This window comes from Lissotriton helveticus, chromosome 8, assembly GCF_964261635.1.
Source record: "Lissotriton helveticus chromosome 8, aLisHel1.1, whole genome shotgun sequence".
Lineage (NCBI taxonomy): Eukaryota > Metazoa > Chordata > Amphibia > Caudata > Salamandridae > Lissotriton > Lissotriton helveticus.
Window position 1 is genome coordinate 26,678,492 of NC_136069.1, and position 24,235 is coordinate 26,702,726.

The window sequence follows — 24,235 nt, forward strand, 5'->3', positions numbered from 1 at the left end:
CTTTTGACATCATCTTTAACACTCTCAAGCAAATGCAAGGGGAAGCTAGAACAGAAAGCCACAGGGCAAGGCAAACATAAAAAAAAAAACAGAAATCCCTCAGGAAAATCAATAAACTCTATGATGGCATAGCTGAGAGGGTTACGGAGGTGGAGGAGAGAACTGAGAAGCTGGAGGATGAGGTCCGGGCATGGCAGGACTTTAAGGTGGAGCAGGAAAAGTTGACGAGTGATTTACAGTGGAAGATCGAGGACTTCGAAAATCGTCAGAGGAGGAATAACATTCGCATTTTGGGTGTGGCAGAAGGGTCAGAGGGGGAGGACATTATGCCATTTGTGATTAATCTGTTAAGAGGAGCCTTCCTGGAGTCTGAGTGGGAGTGGGAAAAGGAGATCCAACGGGCCCATAGATTCCCTTTTTCTATCAGGAAAGACCGGGGCGGCGGGGGCCAGATAGGTCAAGCGTTACCCAGGGCTATTCTGATATATGTTGGAAATTATCTACTCAGAGAGGAAATAATGGATCAATCAATCAATCAATCATAATACTTGTATAGCGCGCTACTCACCCGGAAGGGTCTCAAGGCGCTTGAGGGAACGGGGTCGCTACTGCTCAAACAGCCAGGTCTTGAGTTGTCTCCTGAAGGCGAGGTGGTCCTGGGTCAGCCGGAGGTGGATGGGAAGGGAGTTCCATGTCTTGGCCGCCAGGTAGGAGGATCTGCCTCCGGCGGTGGCTCTTCGGATGCGTGGAACGGCGGCGAGGGGGAGGCTGGCGGACCGAAGCTGGCGGGTGGGCGTGTGGAAGGTCAGGCGGTCGTTGAGGTACTTGGGGCCCAGGTTGTGGAGAGACTTGTGTGCGTGGGTGAGGAGCTTGAACGTGATCCTCTTGTTGACGGAGAGCCAGTGCAGGTTCCTCAGGTGGCCGGAGATGTGGCTTCGTCGAGGGATGTCCAGGATGAGTCGGGCGGAGGCGTTCTGGATGCGTTGTAGTCTTTTCTGTAGCTTGGCTGTGGTTCCGGCGTAGAGGGTGTTTCCGTAGTCCTGCCGGCTGGTGACGAGGGCCTGGGTGACCGTCTTCCTGGTTTCGATCGGGATCCATCGGAAGATCTTGCGGAGCATGCGGAGGGTGTGAAAGCATGAAGAGGAGACAGCGTTGACTTGTCTGGTCATCGAGAGGGAGGAGTCCAGGATGAAGCCCAGGTTGCGTGCGTGGTCTGTCGGCTTGGGGGCGGTGCCCAGGGCTGGGGGCCACCAGGAGTCGTCCAAGGCGGAGGGTGATGGTCCAAGGATGAGGACTTCTGTCTTGTCTGAGTTCAGTTTCAGGCGGCTGTTCTTCATCCACTCGGCGACGTCTTTCATTCCTTCGTGGAGGCTGGTTCTGGCGGTGTCGGGGTCTCTGGTGAGGGAGAGGATCAGCTGCGTGTCGTCGGCGTAGGAGATGATGTTGAGGTTGTGTTGGCGTGCGATGGCTGCGAGAGGTCTCATGTAGACGTTGAAGAGGGTGGGGCTGAGTGATGACCCTTGCGGGACGCCGCAGATGACTTCGGTGACCTCGGAGCGAAACGGGGGGGAGGCGGACTCTCTGTGTTCTTCCAGCGAGGAACGAGATGATCCACTTCAATGCCTTCTCTTGGATGCCGGTGTTGCTGAGGCGTTGGACTAGGGTGTGGTGGCAGACAGTGTCGAACGTGGCGGAGAGGTCCAGGAGGATGAGTGCCGCTGTTTCACCGTTGTCGAGGAGGGCTCGGATGTCGTCGGTGGCTGCTATGAGGGCGGTCTCGGTGCTGTGGTTGGCTCTGAAGCCGGACTGCGAGGGGTCGAGGGATCCATTCGTCTCGAGGAAGGCAGCAAGCTGTCTGTTGGCGATCTTCTCGATGACTTTGGCAGGAAAAGGGAGGAGTGAGATGGGGCAGAAGTTTTTGAGGTCGGTGGGGTCCGCTGTTGGTTTCTTCAGTAGGGCGCTGAGCTCCGCATGCTTCCAGCTTTCCGGGAAGGTGGCGGTGTTGAAGGAGGTGTTGATGACGTCTCGGAGTTGGGGTGCGATGGTGGAGTCCGCTTTGTTGAAGACGTGGTGGGGGCAGGGGTCAGTCGGAGATCCGGAGTGGATGGTGTTCATCGTGCGGGCTGTGTCTTCGATGGTCACTGCGGTCCAGGTGTGGAGGGTGGCGGTGGGGTGCGTTGGTTCGACGGTTGGGTGCGAGGATGGATAAGGCCAGACCGGACAGAAAAAGATCATTCGAGGGGACCACCTTCTTTGCTAGGCCCGACTCTTGCCACGTGACTGTGGAGAGAAGATGGCGGCTCAGGCAGCTTATTAAGCCATTTCAGGCTTTAGGTTCAGAGGCATTTTTACTATTCCCCGCTAGGCTGAAGGTAGTAACAAGGGGGAGAACAAGCATCTTCTTGTCCGAGATTAAAGCTCAACAGTTCTTGGAGGAGATCAAGACGCAGAAAGGTGGCTGAGATATTTAGTGCACCCTATACTCTGTGAGCATGGGAAGATGGGGGGTATTTTATTGCAAGGAATAGGATGTATAACTGGTTTTTGTTTAGAGCTGTACGCTTAGTAAGATAGGTAAGATATGTAATTAGGTGGTGGGGGACAAGGGGACATGGAGGGGGTATAGGGAGTACACGAGATATAGGTGAACTTTGGGTGGAGGGGGAGAGGGGAGCGATCACCACAAGCCGGAGCGGCTACACATAGGTCTCATTGACCTATTTGCCAGTAATGGGGGGGGGGGAGAGACTGTGACAGGATGGGTGGGAAGGGTGGTTTTAGAGGGTATAAGGGGGGAAAAAAGCTTAAAAAAAGGTAAGGACACAGGGTATTCGAGGCAGCACAGGGTGGCTCACAGCAGCACACAAGGAGTTCAATCAGCACAGTATGCAGAGATACGTTGGTGGTCATTTGATCAACCCCAGATCCACAATCAGTACAACGGGATGGGCTGGGTAAGGTATGCAGCGTCGGGCAAACCCTTTCAGGTATTTTAATGAGTTGCAGAATCGCTATTATTAATGTCTGTGGCCTTAATGATGCTGGTAAGAGGCTAAGAGTTGCGGCATTACTTAGGACGTTACGCTTGGATTTGGTTTGCCTCCAGGAAACACATGTAGAAGCCTCCAAGGGGTTTCTCCTGGATCAATTAGCGTTTGCTGTTTTGGAAAAATCCAAACAAGCTACTAAGCATAGGGGAGTGGCAGTATTAGGGAGATTAAGGGATGTAGAGGTGATAAAAAGAATGAGGATCAATGGGGTAGGTGGGTAATTTTGGAAATAAAATTTAATAAAATACTGTTCATCATTAAAAAACAATTGTACAAAACATTACAAATCAACAGGAAATAAATGAATCATTCCATCAATCCATCTGTAGCAAAGTCCAATCTATTATCAACTTATGTGTCAGCGGCTCCTATGATCCAGCAAAAAAGAGATGCCGCTGTTCAAAATTAATCAAAACAAAGAAGATATGGACAGACAAGTCGACCTTTCGGTATTATGTTTGGTGACTCCTTAAGACCATGTTCAGGACAACCAATCTTAAAAATAAAGAAGAGACCCCCTGCAAAAGATACAATGTACACATTATTATCTTCTATACATTTTTCAATCTGCAAAATATTTACACCCGTCTGCTGTGATACAGCTATGGCGCTTATTCTCTGTTGCTTTGCTTTACTGGCTTAACTAAGATACTAATATCTGGTTGACTTCTTAATCCATATTAGACTGGTACAAAAATATTGAACAACTCAATCATTCATTATCTGTTATATACTTAATGTCTTCCAATGCTCAAAATTAATGAAACATAGCCATCATGTCAATATGATAAATCACAACCTTAGTTGATCACTGGTTATTATCATTTGTGTTTCTTGTTTTTTATCTATACCTGGGCAGTTCTTTTTGAGTTCTTGAATTGGTGTATTAGAGTTTCTGCCACAGTCTTCACGAAAAAGAACCTATAGAGAGAGCAAATTACATGTTCTTTTTGTTTAACTTTCTCACTGTTCGCTGGTAAACTAACTGTTTAGCCTCTCTTTACTTTATTTTATAGTACTTTCTTTTACCTGGTATTTTTCTGAATCACTCAGGCTTTAGGTTGAAGGATGATAATACTCCTTTTTGGCAAGGAAATAGAATGGACACCTGTGAAAACAGTAATTTGTGCCGTTTAGTTTATGCTAATTTCCTACGATCATATTTTCTTCTACTCATTTGTTTAATACAGGTAAAGTATTGTAAATGACCCAGGAATGTTATTCTTTTCCTGCAGTCTATAGCTGATTCTATTAATTTATAACTGCGTGATGTTGCATTAATTCAAAAGGTATGCTTGGGAGTTTGATTTCGCAGTAAGCGGATATACATATTAGATTGAGATGCAATGCTACTTGTCACATACGTTTGCCTCTAATCAGAAAAACTCAGTGCCTAAATTAAATAAAACATGCTTCAGTAAAGGGCTCAGTCTGTTGGACCTAATGCCCAAGATTGATGAAAACAGTGCTGCTTAATTCTGAGAAGCTAACATTATGAAAAACTGTTTAATTCTGAAAAGCTAACATTACGAACAATCACTTACTTCTCTATCTCAGTAGCCAAACGTCTTTCCTCCGAAACGGCATAGTCGCGCGAGATTCTGCTATTCTCATTCGCATTACCCGCTTTTTCTCCTTCATTTATTTATCAAAAAAGGTCTGAAGCTTGTGTTAAGATAATTGTTACAAACAAGGCGGCCATCTTTGAATACCTATCTAGTTGTATTATTCGTTACAGCATTGTTAAATTAGCTTGTAACTGCCCTCCTCCACTACTGCATCAATCCCGAATACGCTGTAAAGTGGAAAATGCACCATTGGTAGAACACTACATTTCTCTAAAGCACACCGACAAAGATATGGATTGGTGGGTGTTGGAAGTGGTGAAACCTACCATCAGGCAAAAAAATGTAGACAAAGCTTTAACCTTGAAGGAGAATTACTGGATAGAGACAACTAACACCATAAAAAATTTATTAAATTCTGCGACAGAATGGCATGCATTAGCATGCCTCACTTAAGCACAAATCCATTCCAGTTGGTCCAACAATAAAGCTATTCCTGATCTGGTACTAGATTAGTTTTCTTACGTAAAACTTGAATGTGTTAGCTCTATTGCAAGCATTATATATACATTGCTGAATCATAGTATTGATCCTACTGAGAATGTTAGCGCAACAAATGGCGAAAGCGTGGACCAATAAAGTTGTTGTTGATAAAATGAAAAGAAATATAAAGCTATATTGTTGCAGACATAAAGTTAATCTTCATATGTCACTTTGTAGCGAGAAAATCAATTGATGACACTTAGAGGAATTTCTGATTTACAATATCAAATAAGATCGATAAAAATATGGATGGAAGGACAGTATCAATGATTTTCGAAATATATGATCTGTCATAGAGAAATCAAGTTTATTTTCATAGGCAAATGAAGAAGGTTATGAATGATGTATCTCTCTTTGCTTTAATATCGATATTTTGTATATCTGTTCCATAATGGATTTATATCGAAAATAATGTGAGGGCTGAAAATGCGACAGTGAAGAAAGACCACAATTTAGGAAGGACTACAACTGCAGATTTAAGCCTGAGAAAAATTAAGATATCTATTTTAAATACAACATACAAGCAGGCAAAAATGCACAATGATCATTATGCCTCATACACACCATATGCAATATCGAAGAGGTACAATTAATTCTCGATGAATTAACCACAGTTATTTCGCACGAAAGATAGTGCTATAAATATAAATACTCGAAAAAAACAGTAATCAATGTAGCATTCTCCGTGGAGGAGGGCAGTTACAAGCTTATTCAACAATGCTGTAACGAATAATACAACTAGATAGATATTCAAAGATGGCCGCCTTGTTTGTAACAATTAGCTTAACACAAGCTTCAGGCCTTTTTTGATAAATAAATGAAGAAGAAAAAAGCGGGTAACGCAAACGAGAATAGCAGAATCTCGCGCGACTACGCCGTTTTGGAGGAAAGACGTTTGGCTACTGAGATAGAGAAGTAAGTGATTGTTCGTAAAGTTAGCTTTTCAGAATTAAACAGTTTTTCATAATGTTAGCTTCTCAGAATTAAGCAGCACTGTTTTCATCAATCTTGGGCATTAGGTCCAACAGACTGAGCCCTTTACTGAAGCATGTTTTATTTAATTTAGGCACTGAGTTTTTCTGAATAGAGACAAACGTATGTGACGAGTAGCATTGTATCTCAATCTAATATGTATATCCGCTTACTGCGAGATCAAACTCACAAGCATACCTTTTGAATTAATGCAACATCACGCAGTTATAAATGAATAGAATCAGCTATAGACTGCAGGAAAAGAATAACATTCCTGGGCCATTTACAATACTTCACCTGTATTAAACAAATGAGTAGAAGAAAATAAGATCGTAGTAAATTAGCATAAACTAAATGGCACAAATTACTGTTTTCACAGGTGTCCATTCTATTTCCTTGCCAAAAAGGAGTATTATTATCCTTCAACCTAAAGCCTGAGTGATTCAGAAAAATACCAGGTGAAAGAAAGTACTATAAAATAAAGTAAAGAGAGGCTAAACAGTTAGTTTACCAGCGAACTGTGAGAAAGTTAAACAAAAAGAACATGTAATTTGCTCTCTCTATAGGTTCTTTTTTGTGAAGACTGTGGCAGAAACTCTAATACACCAATTCAAGAACTCAAAAAGAACTGCCCAGGTATAGATAAAAAACAAGAAACACAAATGATAATAACCAGTGATCAACTAAGGTTGTGATTTATCATAACATGATGGCTATGTTTCATTAATTTTGAACATTGGAAGACATTAAGTATATAAAAGATAATGAATGATTGAGTTGTTCAATATTTTTGTAACAGTCTCATATGGACTAAGAAGTCAACCAGATATTAGTATCTTAGTTAAGCTAGTAAAGCAAAGCAACAGAGAATAAGCGCTATAGCTGTATCACAGCAGACGGGTGTAAATATTTTGCAGATTGAAAAATGTATAGAAGATAACAATGTGTACATTGTATCTTTTGCAGGGGGTCTCTTCTTTATTTTTAAGATTGGTTGTCCTGAAGATGGTCTGAAGGAGTCAACAAACATAAGACCGAAACGTCGACTTGTCTGTCCATATCTTCTTTGTTCTGATTTATTTTGAACAGCGGCATCTCTTTTTTGCTGGATCATAGGAGCCGCTGACACATAAGTTGATAATAGATTGGACTTTAATACAGATGGATTGATGGAATGATTCATTTATTTCCTGTTGATTTGTAATGTTTTGTACAATTGTTTTTTAATGATGAACAGTACCCTAACTTTATAAATATAAAAATATTCATTTTTCTATGAAACACATTTCCCGTGTAGCTTTTCTTTTTTCGGATGTGATTAATTTCCGAGTCCTAAATACTGTGACACAAATAATCACAAACAGATGCCAATTAGGTTGGATAGATCGTAACGTATAACAGGAAATACAGGTCTATAATCTGTGCTAAGTTTTTAATAAACAAATTCCCTTGTAGGCACATTTGTTTTTAACAGTGTAAAGATAAAAGCATACATCAAAAATTGTTAAGCTTGGGTAATCCTTCTCCAGATGAGGTTATTAAAATAGCCAAAAGTATTGAAATATCTATTGTTTCTTTGAAGGAACTGGAGGATAAACCTGTAGATGCTGTCAATGCTATTAATAGTAATAATCCTGCTAAACCACGTGTTAAACCAGTTCAGTCAATTAATCAATCATCTAAACAAAAGTCTGTTCCAAGTAATTTTTCTAAATCTAATTGCAATAATTTGTGTATTAGATGTGGTAATCCACCACACATCAAAGGTTTGTGATGTCCGGCAAGCAATGTCATTTGCAATTATTGCAAAAATATGGGACATTTTGCTGTAGTTTGTCTTAAGAAGAAGAGAAATCTGAACAAACCCACGGTTTGCTGTGTTGAATCTGATGGTGATTCAGATCCTGAAGTTGTTTCCGTAGTCAGAAACTTTGATGATGTCAATCCATCCAAAAACTGTTCTGATGATGGTGTTGTTGTGGTTGATCCTCCATCGTGTGTTGATCCAATTGTAGATATCAACATTGGAAATCGCACAGTAAAGTTATTACTTGACTCTGGAGCAAAGATTACTATGATTACTCAAGATTTGTTTGATCAGACCTGGCAAGGTTCTCTAGCACTTTCTCCTCCCGACCGCTCTCCTGTCTCCTATGAGGGACATAAATAGATTTAATGTTTTTTTTTTAAAAAGAGCTGCAATTGAAGGGCAGGAAAATAAAAGGAAAAATATATGTTGCGATGAAAGGGCTCAACATATTGGGGTGGTTCCACCAGGGCTTTTTTAGGATAATATTAAAAACTTGGGCCAAGGAACAAGTGCTAGTTGTCAATTGTCAAGATACTGGCAATACATGGAAAAACTAATTTCCAGAAGTTTTTAGCAAAAAACTGGGAAAGATCAAAGGGTTCAGACATAAAATTATTGTCAAAAATGGAGCTCAACCTATTAAGCACAAACTTAGAGGAGTACCATTTAGCGTTAGAGAAGATCTAGAAAGGAATTATTGAACCTACTGACTCCTCGTTGTGGCTTTCTCCCTTAGTCGTTGCCAGAAAAAGGGGAGGTGATCTTCGGGTCTGTGTTGACTTGAGATCCCTTAACAAAGAAATATGGGTGGACTCACATCCCTTACCACAAATTAATGAGCTATTTTCTTTAACAAAGGGAGCACAGTATTTCTCTAAATCAGACCTAGCCAGAGCATACCATCAGGTGGAATTAGATCCTGGGTCACGTCATTTGACTGCATTTGTATCTCCTCTGGTATCATTTCGTTATTGTCGCATGCCTTTTGGGCTTGCTTCAGCTGCTTCTGTTTTCCAGAGGATAATGAGCAATATACTCAAAGATATTGAAGGTGTCCTTGTGTTCCAGGACGATGTGCTCATTTTTGGCAATGATATTACATCTCACGATAATGTCTTAGAAAAAGTGTTAACTCTGTTCAAGAAACGTGGGGTAGTTTTAAAAGAAGAAAAATGCAAATTTCTGTGTTCCAAAGCTGAATACTTAGGAAATGTGATTTCTCATGATGGAATCCGTCCTCGTCCAGGTTTACTTCAAGCGATATTAGATGCTCCTGAACCGGTGGACAAAGCTGGTGTTAAGTCACTATTGGGATTATGCGAGTACTACTCACAGTTCATTCCTAATTTTGCATCCATGGCACGTCCAATAAGTAATTTAATCAAGAAAGCAGTCTGGTTTGAATGGGGTGAGGAGTGTGCTGTTGCTCTTAGGTTGGTTAATTCAGCATTGGAAGAAGGACCTATATTAAAACCTTTTGACCCCAGTTTGTCTTGTTGCGTCACAGTGGATGCGAGTCAGGCAGGTATTGGTGCCACTTTAACCCAATAGGAAAGGAATTGTGAAAATACCGTTTGTTTTGCATCCAGAGTGTTAAGGACTCCTGAGCTCTAGTACTCAGTTATTGAGAAAGAGTTATTGGCTTGTACCTGGGCGATAGAAAAGTTTCGATCTTACATTTGGGGAAAGTGGTTTTTACTCTTAACAGATCATAAGCCACTCGTAATCATTTTGGGGGGAAGTGTGAGTAAGTGATTTTCTCCGAGAATTATGCGTATGGTGACGAAACTGTTACAGTATCAGTTCAGAGTGGAACACATTCCCGGTGGAAGAAATGGACGGGCAGATTTTCTTTCGCATTTCCCTATCAAGAAAGATGAAGATTATGATGTTAACTTACCTGATTTTGTGATGATTGTCTAGTTGCTCTATTAGATCTTCCTAATCTTGAACTGGGTTCCGAAGTTGATTGGGTCCAGGCATTGGAATCTGATCCAGTGATTCGTGAAGTCTTTGATTTTGTCAAAAATGGATGGCCTAGAGAAAAAACTCTTCTGAGGTCTCTACAGCCTTTCTGGAAGGTTGAGGATGAATTATCCATAAAAGATGGTTTGTTATTGAGGGGAGAAGTTTGTACCTCCTGGTGTCTTCAGGAAAACTATCATTGATAGGGCTCATGAAGGCCTACTCTCTACTCTCACCAAGCGGTGCATTAGGGACACGTATTGGTGGCCAAGTATGGACGCAGAAATTGATCTGGTGGTTGCAAATTGTTGTGTCTGTGGTGCTGCAGACAAAAGTTTGAAAGTTTCTGTTCCTCCGTTGATCCCTATTGAGTTTCCCAAAGGTCCTTGGATGAAACCAGCTATTGATGTAATGGGCCCTTACGAAGTCCTTGCTGGAGGTTTGAGGTTCATTTTGGATCTTATGGATTATGCGTCAAAAAGGCCGCAGGTGAAAATGGTGAGGGAAGCTAACACAAAAACTGTTGTTGAATTTTCTCAAAGATGTGTGGTTGAGAGAAGGTGTCCCTGAAACTCTGGTCTCAGACAACGGAAACCAGGATGCTAAGCACTCTACGGGGCAGCTGTTCTATCCATGCTGCTTAGCATCCTGGTCCCAGACACTATCTTTGCTTGCATCAATATCAGCTGGGATGCATAAGATCATCTTTACATGGACCTTTGATTCTTCAGAGTCTATTTAACATCTATATCCTTCATCTATGTGTAACGAGTGCGGTTTTCTGGGACCAGCTAATTCCAAAGAATTCTTCTTGTTCTCTAGAGCATACGTTCTCCATGGAAAATTACTCAGCTGCTGTCTTCCTCTAAACATTGGAGACAATTCCTTGAGACTTCTAGCACAACATCTATAATCTGAAACTCCTGATGAAGACTGTGTTTCAGTCGAAACGCGCGTCGAGTTAGACTTGTACCCGTTTCCCCCAAAAAACTTTCATCAATCCATCTATATAGATTGTATATCATTAATATATGCACATTTTGTCATATGTCATTTTTTGTGTATGAATTGAGTTATATGTGGGATAGTATGAATGTGGTATGTATGTTGTGCGCTTGTAAAAGTCTCTATCATTATTGTGTGGTTATTGTGATTGTCTCTGTGTGTAAATGTATTGTGTTTTACACATTTATAATCAGAATATCATATGAATAAAGTAAATGCATTTTTCTAAAACATTAGCATCTTTGTAGAGTGTCACTTTAATGTTTTCCTTTAATTAATTGTAAAGGAGTGTTTTAAGTTGAAGTAGCCCTAGAAAGCTTACATTACTGTATTTCCCTGTCTAGGTGTACTTCATACTAGGTTTTCAGGGGTCCCATTCTTTTTGCAATTAATCTGCTATATACAGGTTGTTTTGCTTTAAATATCATTATTTTATTTTGTGTTTTGGGGAGGGAGGAGAAAAAGATGTGTTGTAATGTTCACTCATGTAATTGTGTGTTTAAAGTTTATGTCATGCTGTGTACCTTTAAATGCTTTGGAATGTATGTATCCTGGCAACAGGATCTTGTGTCTCAGTCTTCTGAGAAGCTGTTAACAGAGCTGGTCCTACTAGCTCTGTTACCCATGGAGCCAATGAATTAACCCGCTTACATCTTCATGTGTGCGCCTGGTTACTACAGTGAGCCATAGAATTCATGCTTTAAGCGTGTGGTTCGCAACCCACAGATAAATGGGATGCCAAATCTGACATTTATCTATGTTACTCGTCAAAACGAAAAAGGTACCCCCTATAATTCTGATTCTAGGTCTGGGATAAGGGGGAAAAACAATGAAGCAAAAAACAAAATCCCACTTCACCTGTATTTCTTCTTATGTGCCTAAACAAGACTGTGTGTTCTGACCAGGAAAACATTAGACAATATACATACTTCATAAAAGCACTTTTTTGGCTAACTTAGTACCATCAATAAATACATTGATCTAATATGAATAGTGATTTCACAATATTTGCTATGTCATTATATGAACCACTTATGAATAGCACATATTAAAAAAACACACACAAATAATGCGCAAATGTACAATTGAATCCACGAAAAAGCAATTCTTAGAGAATACAGGAAACTACCCAGGCATAGAAAATGTAGTGAGTAAATGATGCAAAATTGTTTTACAGTGCAACACTAAAACAGTACTTCTATTTAATACAGTGCAATCAGCTTTATAGAACAATACTGATACTGCAAATATATTTAAAGTGAACAAAAACGTATGACCTTAAAAACCCTATTCCACAAATGAGGAGCCAAATACAGCTAATATAGAATTGTGATATACAGACATATCTAGAAAATGCTTGAGAATTGTTTAAAAAATGTTAAAAATTTAAAACAGAGTATTTCCTAAAGAGGTGCAAAAAAACACTTTGGGCATCTGTTGCCCAAGTAATATTATACTTTAAAAACAAAAGTCTTAACAATTGACGTCATAAAGAAGGCATGACAGGACAAAAAAACTAACCCATGATTTAGATCTTGGACATAAATCCCACAAAGGTCACAAAGTCTCTCGTCCCTAGGTAATCCTTCCCATGCTCCAGTAATAATCCGAAGTGGAAGCAAATTCAGCCTTAATAGCAAAATAGTTCTACGCACGCCATGGGGAAGGTTCCATAAAACATACGGTTGCGTTTTTTTTACAAATACTGCTCTGCTCTACTTTGCCATACCTAGCATGCTGAGTACACAGTGTGTGGTAAATAAAATATTACCCTGGCAGAATTTCTAGGCATTAACCAAATATCATGCATCAAATGAGAGACAGGATCCGTGGTGTCCAAGTTAAAATGGACTTTATTCCAATAACTCGAGTCAAAGGGAGAATATGTTCCATCACCACTGAGGTTCAGGAAGAGTAATCTAACATTCAATAACAATGAACAGCATATATACAATTTTCTCCTTGTACATAGGGAAGAGCGCTCCAGGCCGAGCAAGAAAGAAAGAGATAAGAGCATGTGGGCGTACACTTGATGAGTCATAGGTAGATGATAGGTAGATGTCATAGGTGGGTGGGTACTTAGGGGAGGAGTTTGCATGACCAGCTGGAACTCTGCCCTAATTGTGCAACTTTGAGCATGGCGTGCAACTGACGTGTAACTGGGAAGAGAGCTGACTTTCGGCCTAGCAGAGACATCTCTTGTGTCAGGGCGAAAAGCACATCTTGTACAATCTGATATGATAGGGGATGTATTGTCTGAAGCAAAAGGTTGTTCACCACTAAGAATCAGAAAAGCATATATTTCTCCGTTCATTGCATGGGGGCTGAGACAGAGAGCTAGGCCTTATCTGTCGCGAACGGGTTCTGTTTACATTTCCTCACCGGGCAAGGATGCCACTCTGTACAGCAAAACAGATAACTGTTATTCATAACACTGTCTTGGCAGAAGTTCAGAAAGTGGTTCAACCACAATAAAATAAAGGGCTCAGTACGATATTTATTTAAAATGCACAATGCAGAATGCAAAATACATGGGCCTTTATTTTAGCTTAACGTTTGGGAGACTTTGATGACTTGACTTGCAGGACATGTTTGCAGAGGCCTAGTGATTCAGGCCACTACGAGAAATATGCATGGGTGACATGCACATGAATGTAACATAGGGTGTATGTAGTGGACATTTTTTTTGGTCAGGCAAAATATCATTTTCCTCAAGTGCAATATCCCTTTTCCGGCTAACTTCATACATTGATTTTTAATCCTATTTTTCAAAATAGACTTTGGGAGGGGTGCCACCTAACTCTGGCCAATTTCAAACATATACAAAGCTTTCATATAATTGAGAAGACAGCACTTCTTCCCTTCAGACAATGAAAGATTTCATATTTTAGTGCAACCTGTAGAGAATCCGAATCACTATTCAGTATATTATTCCCTCCCTTTAGAACAGTTGCCATAGAAAACACATTTTGTAGAAAGGGGCCCAAATTCTAGCTGGAAGGCCGAAGGAACAATTAAAATTACATATTTGGCAGAAAATGCGCCCTTCAACCTTCTCTGAAAAGCACCAATACTGGTCTTCTATTATTTCACAGGCATAACTCAATGAAGGTAGAATTTGAATCTTCTATACTGCCAAAACATGAGCAAAATGCCTTTGCCCACAACACTTGTGTAGCCTACAAATTGCTGAAGCCTGGGATAATACCTTACTTCTACACTGATTGATATGATCACTATTTAAGCGGTTACTAGAAAACATTCTACCTAGATGTGGGTACAGCTTCGCCACCTCCAACTTGTCTTTCCACCAGAACCAGTGCAAATACTTCCTAACTCTGCCCCGCCGAGTCCTTAAAACCGTAACTTTGCTCTTTGAGATTTTTAGTTTTAGGAAATGTTCATCAGCAAGAAACCTCTATAGTCCTATTGGGGTTAAATCTAGCAAAACATCATCAGCGTAGAGCAGACAACCAACATTAATTATTCCTAGTTTAGGTGGGTCCCCCTTGTGCTGTCCAACTCTCATGAATATAAAGGAAAGAAAGTAGGGGCGCAAGTAAGCACCCCTGTTTCAGCCCATTGTGTGTATTTACTGTACTGGACATTGCCTTGTTCCCTCCCGTAAGGACCTGAGTCTAAGTTGAAGAATAAAAAGTGACAATTAACCTCACTAAGGGCACAGGGATCCCCAATACTACCAATTTCCTCCACAGCGTCCCATGATCAACCCTGTCGAACGCTGTGGAGAAATATATAAAGGCAGAATATAAAGCCTTACCAACAGGATACTTTTCACAGCAGGAATCCACTGTAATCTAATCTCCTTCCAATAAATCTGAGCAGTAATTTCCACAGAAATTTCTAATGCCCCCAGGGAATGGCAGTCAAGCGCAATCCAGCGCTGACTTACGATTCTGCTCTAAACCTAATAAACCTACATCTTTTGTAACCTACAAGACAACATCCTTGATTGTAACACTGGCGACAAGAGGAAAAAACTACACGTGAGGAACAAGAAACTTGTGGAACTGCTGAAGAAACTAAGTGGATTACAAAGCAAAAGTGTTTGAAGCCGGTGAGGAAGGATTGCACCTGGTAGTCCCACCAGTGTCGATTACAGCAGACAGCCTACTGTCCAGGGCATTTCACAGGCCAGCATACTGTATGCAGCAGATCTGGAGGGTGGCTGATGATTTGAAAGGACTTTGTTGTAAATAAGATTGAAATTGGTATGTACAAGAATATTCCATGTTTTGGCTAGTCATGCTGGAGGGGTGTGAACAGGCAGCACTGTGAAACAAATAATGTGGCAAGTTATGAAGTGAGTGAACTGGCAGCATGAAATTAAGGTTTGTGGAGATCACTAGGTAAGAGTTTCTACCGCAGAATGAGTATGATGGGCGTCAGCAATGTGATAAAACTGGTGACACTACTCTTCCTTTCCATTAAGAGGGTACGGTCCCATATGAGTAACAATATTGAAACACCGGGCACAGAGAAACAGCCCATGCAGAACCCTCTTGCTTGATAAGAGATATTGGGATTCCTTTCGGGCCTGTTGCCCCACAATACCTTGCACCCTTAATAAAACTCTCTATCTCCTCACAGACAGGGGGGCCATATACATTCAATGAGGGAGACTCATCTTTTGACTCCAGTAGGAACTGGCAACTAGAATTGGATGTATATAACTGCAAGATATATTGGGTCCATTCTTCGTCACATATTAAAATAGCCTCGGCCTTTGTTAGACCTGGCACCATTGCCGTGGGTCTCCGTTCCATTTTTTGCTGTTGCCTCCTGTGTTTTTGCTATGTATTTGCTGGTCTAGATGCTTTGGGCACTGTGCCACTGCTATTCAGTGCCACAGTGCAAGTGCTCCCTATTGTAAAGTATTGTATTGGATTAGTGACTCCATAGTTGGTTCATTTGATTTACTTGTCAGACCCTAGTACAGTGCACCATGTGTGCCCAGGGCCTGTAAATCAAATGCTGCTTGTGGGCTTGCAGCACTGGTTGTGCCACCCACAGAAACAGCTTGTAAAATGTGACTCAGACCTGCCCTTTCAGAGACTGTGTGCAGCCTGCGGCTGCATTGTCGGCTTGGCAAGTGCACCCACTTGCCAGTCCCTATACCTTCCCTTTTCTACATATTATTCACACCTAAGGTAAGCCCAAGGGCAGGGTGCATTGTATGCATTAGGTAGGACATGCCCTGATGTGTGTAGCATGTCCTAATAGTGAATTACAGCCAATTTTGTTTTTCACTATTGCAAGGCTACCTGTTCCCGTAGGCCAGAATGGGCAGTTTGAATATAACATCAGGGAACTAGGTAGAAATTTTAGTATCCCCGAACTCAGAATGATAAAATACATCTTTTAGTGAAGTTGGTTTTAACATTCTGTGTTTGAAAATACCACTTTTAGAAAGTAGATATTTTCTTGCCTAACCTATCCAAAGCCTGCCTCTGCTAGGTTGTGTATTCCATGTCTGGTTTGTGAGTGACAGTGGCTGGGGTGGCTCCAGGAGACAGGATGAGTCAGCACAGGGCTGAATAGACCTATCTGCAAGGAGAGTGGTGGGGGAGTAGCAGCTGGGCCTGAATAGGGCTGTGCATTCCTTCCACAATAATGCCTCCATCTTCCTGTGGTGTGTCTGATGACCCTGGCCCACACTGTCGAAGGAAAGAAGGAGTCCTGTAAACAAAGTGCTCCAGGACTGCACAGAACTGGTTTGGACTAGGTACAGAAACTCTGCCTTCAGAAACAAAGGATATTGGTGTATTAAGAGGGGTACCCAGACACCAGAACTTTACATCACTTCTGGGAATCAAGACGAACCTTTGCCAAGGAGGAGAACCAAGGAAGCTAAAGGAGGAGCCTGCCCCTCTGCTGTGCTGTTTGGGTTGGCCTGCAATGGTTACTTTCTTGCCAAGGAAAGGAGAAAAGAACTCTGTGTGTACTTTTGCTATCTTGAGGAAGAATCTCCAAGGGCTTGAACTGAGCTTTCCTCCTGCCTGTAGTCTCAGAGATGCACGACTTTACCACCAGCTCCCCTGAATTCCCTTGCTGTGGAATTCTGCCTGCAGAGAGGTACCTATTGCTGTTTAGGCTCTCTGAGAAGACTGCGAGTCGCTGGGAGCTGGAAGCACGACCAAACAAGGAGAAGCGTGTTGCCCCCGCTGCAGTTGCAGTGGCATCACCGAAGAAGCGTGCCATCGCTGCTGCTGTTCACCGCCACATCATCGGCGAAGCGTGTCGCATCACCTTAGAAGTGTGTTGCTGCCACAGATGTCGCCGTCGCATCACCAGAGAAGCGTATTGCAGGGCTTGCTGTGACTCAGAAGTTACAGAGTTTGCCGCACAGCCGTCGGGCGTGCACGCATCACATCCAACGTTGTTGCATTGCATCGAGACGCCAGTTTTATCGCATCGCACCGGATCACAGTAAGAAACTGACACATTACCTCCTCTCTGGAAAGGAACTGACGCATCACCTCCCCTGCACTGCAGTAGGGAACCGACGCACCACCTCCCCGGAAGCAAGGAACCGACGCATCACCTTACCTGCAACCCGTTTGTTTGTATTGCGTGTCGCATCCAAGGTACTTTGAGAGTAAAGTGTTGCATTTACCATCTAATTGAACTGAACTATTTTTAAAGTCTATTTTTGATTACAGTATTGTGGATTTTTGTCATTTGGTCTTGTGTTAAGTCTAGTAAAGATGACTTAAGGGTCGATTAGGATGTAGGGTAGTGGCGATCCGCCCTACATCCTTTCCCGCCCGCCACCCATTTCCCTCCGCCATATTTGTATGGCCGGGGGGACCCCGGCGGACGGAAAGACCACCCGCCGGTTTTCCGCCGGTCGACCAATCGACCGGGCGGAAAAGGAGCTAGAAGCTAGATATGGTGGCTGTGTCTGCTAGACACCGCCATCCATTATAGCATGGGCAGCAGAGCATGGCTTTCCATGGCGGAGACCCCGACATGGAAAGCCATGCGGAGTCTGCTTTCAGGGCCCCTTGCGGGCCCCCAGGGTATTGAGGGGGTGGGGGTGCACATGGGGGGTACCTATGGAACCTACCAGCATTGTCATGGACATGGTGGCAGGCACCTCGCGGCGCCTGTCACCTTGTGCATGACAATGCACACAGTGCAGTCCCAGCATTGCGGTGGGTGGTGCTGTGAGCACCGCCCACCACAATGCTGGGAATACAGGATGCCACTGCCACAGTGGCGGTGTCATTCTAATTGCAGGTGCAGGACCGCTGCACCACTGGCGGCTGGTCCCAGCACCGCCGGTCGGCCGGTCCCGGCCCTCAAGTTTTCTAAACTGGTGTGGTATCCATTTGTAGTGTTTTCACTGTATTACTGTATATATTTATTTATTTATTTGTGTTTTATAGAGCGCGAATCAGACCCGTGAGGGTATCAGAGCGCTTTTGTGTGTTCACAAATGCTTTACACTGTTGTATGACATTTTAGGACCCTATTGTAATTTTCCTGATTCATGCCCTTATATAGGTATAAATCACCATATCCTTATATAGGTATAGAAATCATAACCCTATTTAGACATAGCTTATGCAGTTCAAATATGGTAGGGCTAATTCCACTAGTTCCGAAAATCCATTACGATTTCTTGGAAAAGTCGGCTTCAGCAGCTAGGGACTTCCCCTTGCTCGAATACTGACTTGTCCAAGAACTCATGGAGTTTTCAAAGAACTGACTCTTTGATGACGTTTTTATGTCCACCTTTACGTCAAACTCGGCACCTTCAAGGTATAAATATGCCCACACTCGCCTTAGGAAACACACAGTGGTTTGGAGCAGTTCTATTATCTACTTGCCCGATGCACCCTGCTACAGCAAGTACAGGAAGCCGACCTCCAGCTGACGTACTGAGAGAGATGCTGTCTTTTCTCCTGCTGAGAAATCTAGCTCCAGTGTTTGCAAGCTACCCTTGCGGGTTGTTGGGAAATCAAGTCCTGAGACGGACCTTGTTTATTCTACACCAAGGTACTGAGCTGATTAGACCCTTACAGAAATCTTGGATAGATTCTTGGCAAAGAATACTAAATCTATGCTACACCTCACTTACTTCTTCCTTCATACTAGACTTATTTTAGAAGCACCAGTTGAGTACTTTTAGCCTCTGTTATTTATGTATGTATTTATCTGTGGTCTAGGGACCCTACAATGCTCTTACAGTATTATTTTATTCTACTCTTTTTACTGTATGCATTATATTTTGCAACTAGTATTACAATTGTAGCAGTTCACTTCTTATGCGTGAGAAAGAAGACTGTTCAATAAATACCTTTTATTGAAAATGCCCATCTCTCCAATTCTCTGCTACTCTGTTGAAATGAAGCATGCACGAATGACTGAGTAAAATATCTATCTATTGTTTTCTACGGCCCCACGCGGCGGGATGCCTGGCTTTCACCTTGTGGACACCCTGCCGGGGTTTCTCACAGGGGAATACCAGGACGGGTTCCCTAAGCAAGCGCCGGGACGCTCACGGGCAGCTGTGCGCTTTACAAGTCCACCACATTTACATTTACATTTACATTTTCACGACTCTGAAGATCAGTTATATCTTGGGGAAACAAAGTGGTCATGTGTATGCGGTTGTCAGAAATGAAATCCCTTCTTGTGAACTCAAGAAAGTTTCTAGTGACCTCTGAGCTAGCTGGCACTCACAAATTAAGTCTAATATATTCGATAGAGGCCTAGTCGACCTAAGTCCTACGTCAAATCTATAGGATATACTTTTCCAATGCGCAGAGCCTATTGTAATATAGGAACTACACTACATGGCGTCCAACGTTTGGTAAGGCACAAATTTAACACTAGATACTAGAGTAGCTCAGTCGTGCTTTTCCCAGAGACCCCTTTTTCCCGTAAAATACTCCAATAGACGTCTGAAGTGGGTTAAAGGATAAAATATCCACCTTAAACTGAATAGGACGAAAAATCCTATTTCATTAGTTTTTGGTTTTGTTCAAAGCTGAAGGATACAGTGTTCCGAAATATTGTGCCCCTTATCTTTATTTCCACGAAACTTGCTCTGCAAGACTTTTAACAAAAATGACCGACGATAATAATCCCGGGGGCAGTGGAACTGCAGTAAATGCAAACCAACCAGGTCTTGACGTTACAGGTTTCCGACATGACGATGTGGATGCTATAAACATCCCGGAAAATGTATGGAAAACAGTAGCTAAAAGCTTATAGAAAATGGCCTATCACCAAGAGGTGGTAGGGTAATTTTTGTCATAGAGGCTCATGAATATCAGCAGACAGATATATTCTATTCATGGATTATCTCCCCACAAGCAAATCCAACAACACATGTGTTCCACTTCTATAAGATAGAGGAACATCCAGCGGAATACGTTCCTTTCGAGGACATTGAAATTCCACTAACTTACCAAGAGCATCAGCTTTGATTTAAAGGCGCCCTACAACATCAAAATCACATTACCAGGCTCGGTCCACTAGGTAGACCAGGAGCAACATGGCCAGTACTAGCCAGCTATACACCACATCCTGCCATTGAACAAATGACAGGTCCAGAACTATTAGCTCAGCTAAAACAAATAATTAAAATCCATAGAAAATTTGTACAATATGTCATGCGGACTCTAACAGTCCAACCTGCTATAAGAATTCCACAGCACACCCCTCATCAAGGGAACACAAACAAAATTACACCACAGACTATACAATCAGTCATTGGTAAATTACCCACAAAAAGGGAACAAATTCCATTCTGGTTAGCTCAAAAAATTACTTAGATCGAGGCAGTATTCCCTGATAGTACACCTCATGAGAAACACAGGATTCTTACAATCTGTTTACCAATGGGGGTCGCACCACACCTGGAGGACTGTGACACTTGGGGTACAGTCTTTGTTGCAATGTACACAAAAACACATGGTGTACCGTAATACTAGACGTCCTGAAACAGATTAAAAATAAATACGGGGCAGAACCTGCTTTAAATCTCGGTATGAAGTTACTGAAATATTTCAAACAGGTTTCAGCTATAATATTAGCAAATATTAAAGGTGAAGCAGCATCCGTGGCAATCCGCCAAAAACTAAAAGAACTTGATGTAACTGAGCAACCACATGAACTGGCCGGAATAATAGAAAAATCCTATGAAGAACTAGGAAGAGATAGTTTGGGAGGAAAACCAGTAAAGCCTGAACTAACAGAGAATCCTGAAAAAGTTTGTATTAAAAACAATCTTACGTCTCCTAAAAAGAAGTGGGAAAATACTAGACAGACACTTCCTAAAGAGAAGCGTTCCCAATCCAGAGGTAGGTCTCCTCAAAAGGAGCCCTCTGAAAAGAGGTATAACCTCGGAAACAGGGATAATTTGAGAAAACCTGATAGATATCAAGATACTGATACACGTTCCTCTCGTACCTTTCAGACTTCCTCGCAGAAATCCGAAAGAAGAGGACGATCAGAACACAAGGAAGAACACGTGAAGTCCAAAGACGATCAACACGTTCCAAAAAATAGGAAAACTCAATTCACCAAAAAGAAGGTAGCACGTCTTAAAATCAGACATGCCGAGGATCTTGAGGACACAACTCATGAACGGGGAGTGGGCCCAGACAATGCTGGACAGCGCAGCAGAGGTTACCATAGCTCGCAAGATCCTGAAGGATCATCTGGAGACAGTAGACCTGAATGAATGCATCCAGGTTGAAACTGCAGACACCAGGGTTAGTGTACCACATAAGTTATATGAAGTCACACTCCAAATAGAGGGGGACATAACTAGGAAAATAAAAGCACTCTTTTGGGAAAAACTATCTAAGGGTTATGACATTCTTCTGGCTGAAAAAGACTGGCCACCTGAATTTGTCATGGAGTGCCACATGGCGAAAAAATCATAATGCCAGCCTTCTCAAATCATATTCCTATTCATAAAAAATACACCTATACCAGAAAATGGGCTGTGGCCCAGGCTCCAGCATTATATTAAAATCATGTGGGATGGGATGAGGACTTTCCGCACCATAAAATCCAGTTAAAAAATCAACCTACTGCTCAGAGGCAGTATCCAGTTAAGCAAGAAGCTAAAAAACAGGTCAGGGAGATCCTCTTTTTTTTTTTTATATATTGTTTATTGTTTGCAGGCATGTAAGGAATAAGTACAGTAAGGCATAAATAGTTAATTTTAACATACATAAATAAATTATTTCCATATAAAGCATAAACAAATGCAACTGAATCATGAAGTATTATTAGGAGGTAAATAAAAAAAGAAAAGAGGAAGAAAAAAAAAAAAGGAGGAAAGGAAGAGAATAAATAAGCAAGAAGATAATTTCAAATTCTTTTTAACGCTTATACAAGTTGCTTCTTTCAACCTATTTTCTACACCCCTCCCCTATATCGCAAAGAGAAAAATGAAAGAAGGAGAAGAAAGAAAAAAAAAGAAATTAAAGTGAAACATTAATGATCTATAAAGGTAACCCACATTTTTTCATGTTTTTTCAATGTTTGTAAGCCCCTGATCTTTGCTAAAGCTAGTTCCATTGAATGTATCTCGATTACCAGGGCCCACCATTCCCAGACCTTAGGTGTTTCTGGACTAATCCAAGCTCTAGCCAGAGTTAGCTTAGCACAGGACATTAATATCGTAGCCAAAGCGGCTTGTGGGAAAGATACCGAGTAAACGTCTAACAAAACAGAAGTGGCCGTAAATGTAGGCAGCTGAATATATTTCAGTTTAAGAACTTTTTCAATATCATGCCAAAAAGTTTTAAGTTTTGGGCAAGAAAATAAGATATGTGCTAAGTCAGCTGCTTCGGCAGAGCATTTAGGGCATTTTGTACGATCGCTGTGAATGTTATTAGATGACCATTTAGAGATTCTTTCCGGGGTGTAGTATAGCATACAGGTTGTTCTAAATTGTTGTAATCTGAGACTTGATGATCGTACACGTTTATTGATATTTATTAAAGAGTTCTCTATCTCTTTTGGTGTTATATTTGAGCCCAGCATTCTGCTCCATTTGTCAGCCAATTTAATACAGTCATTTGATTTAAATCCAACAAGAAGCCTGTATGCTTCACTTATTGTAGATTTATTTTTAGATGAGTATAGACATGTCCAGATATCACATTCAGTGACCTCCAATATTTGTTTTTTATTAATCAAGTAGTTGTGTATCTGTAGATGTTTATATCTCATATTTTCAGATAGATTATATACTAATTTGAGAGTGTTAAAATCTAGAAAACCTTGTGTTCCGTACAGATCCCCTAAAACCGTGATACCCGATCTTAGCCAACAGCGAGTATTGATGTCGGAAAAAATATTTGGTAGGCCCGGATTGCCCCATAACGGGAGCTCGGGGTGAAAAAAGCTAGTGTTGCAAAAAGAAAGTATGTTACCCCAGATCTTTGTTAGGTCTCTTATGGTTTTAAATCTAACCCTTTTGTAGTAGTTGGGGTCATTGGTTCGAAACAAGAACATATTTGAGTCGGATTTTAACGTAAAAGAGTGAAAAAACAAAGTCTTTCTTTCATTTAATAAGGAGCGGAGACGGATGACAAAAGCAGACCAAAAGTATAATTTAAAATCAGGAAAATTGAGTCCGCCGTAGTTCGTATTATTTTTCATAAGAGCCAGTGATCTTCTTGCCTTTTCATACCCCCAAATAAAACTGCTAAGTATTCCGTCAAGTTTTTTAAAGAATTGGTTATTTAATGCTAATGGTATAGACCGAAATAAATATACAAATTTGGGCAATACCTTCATCTTGATTAGGTTAATTCTGCCAGTTAAGTTCAAAGGTAATCTGTGCCATTTGTTTAACAGTAAATTAGTTGATTTGATGAGTTCATTGTAGTTTAGATTATTGATTTCTTGTAGTTTAGCCGTAATTTTAACCCCGAGATATGTGGCAGTGTGGCAGATCTCAGGCACAGCCACTGCTGGTGTGTATTTAGCTATTACTTGCGTTTTTAATAAATTTAGTTTATAACCCGCCACTTTGCCATATTTTCCGGCCTCTAATGTTATTCCCTTTAGTGCTTCTACAACATCTTCAGTATAGATCGCGATGTCATCTGTGTATGCGGTTATTTTTAGTTCTTGTGTTCCTGATCTGAAAGGTACAATCTGATTTTGAAGTTGAAGGGCGGACAGAAAAGGCTCCAGTGAAAGAGCAAATAACAGAGGAGATAGGGGGCATCCCTGACGGGTACCTCGTAAAATTAAAAAGTCTGAAGATATCAGTCCCCCATAACTGGTATATGCTGATGGTTTATCATACAGTGCTTGTATGC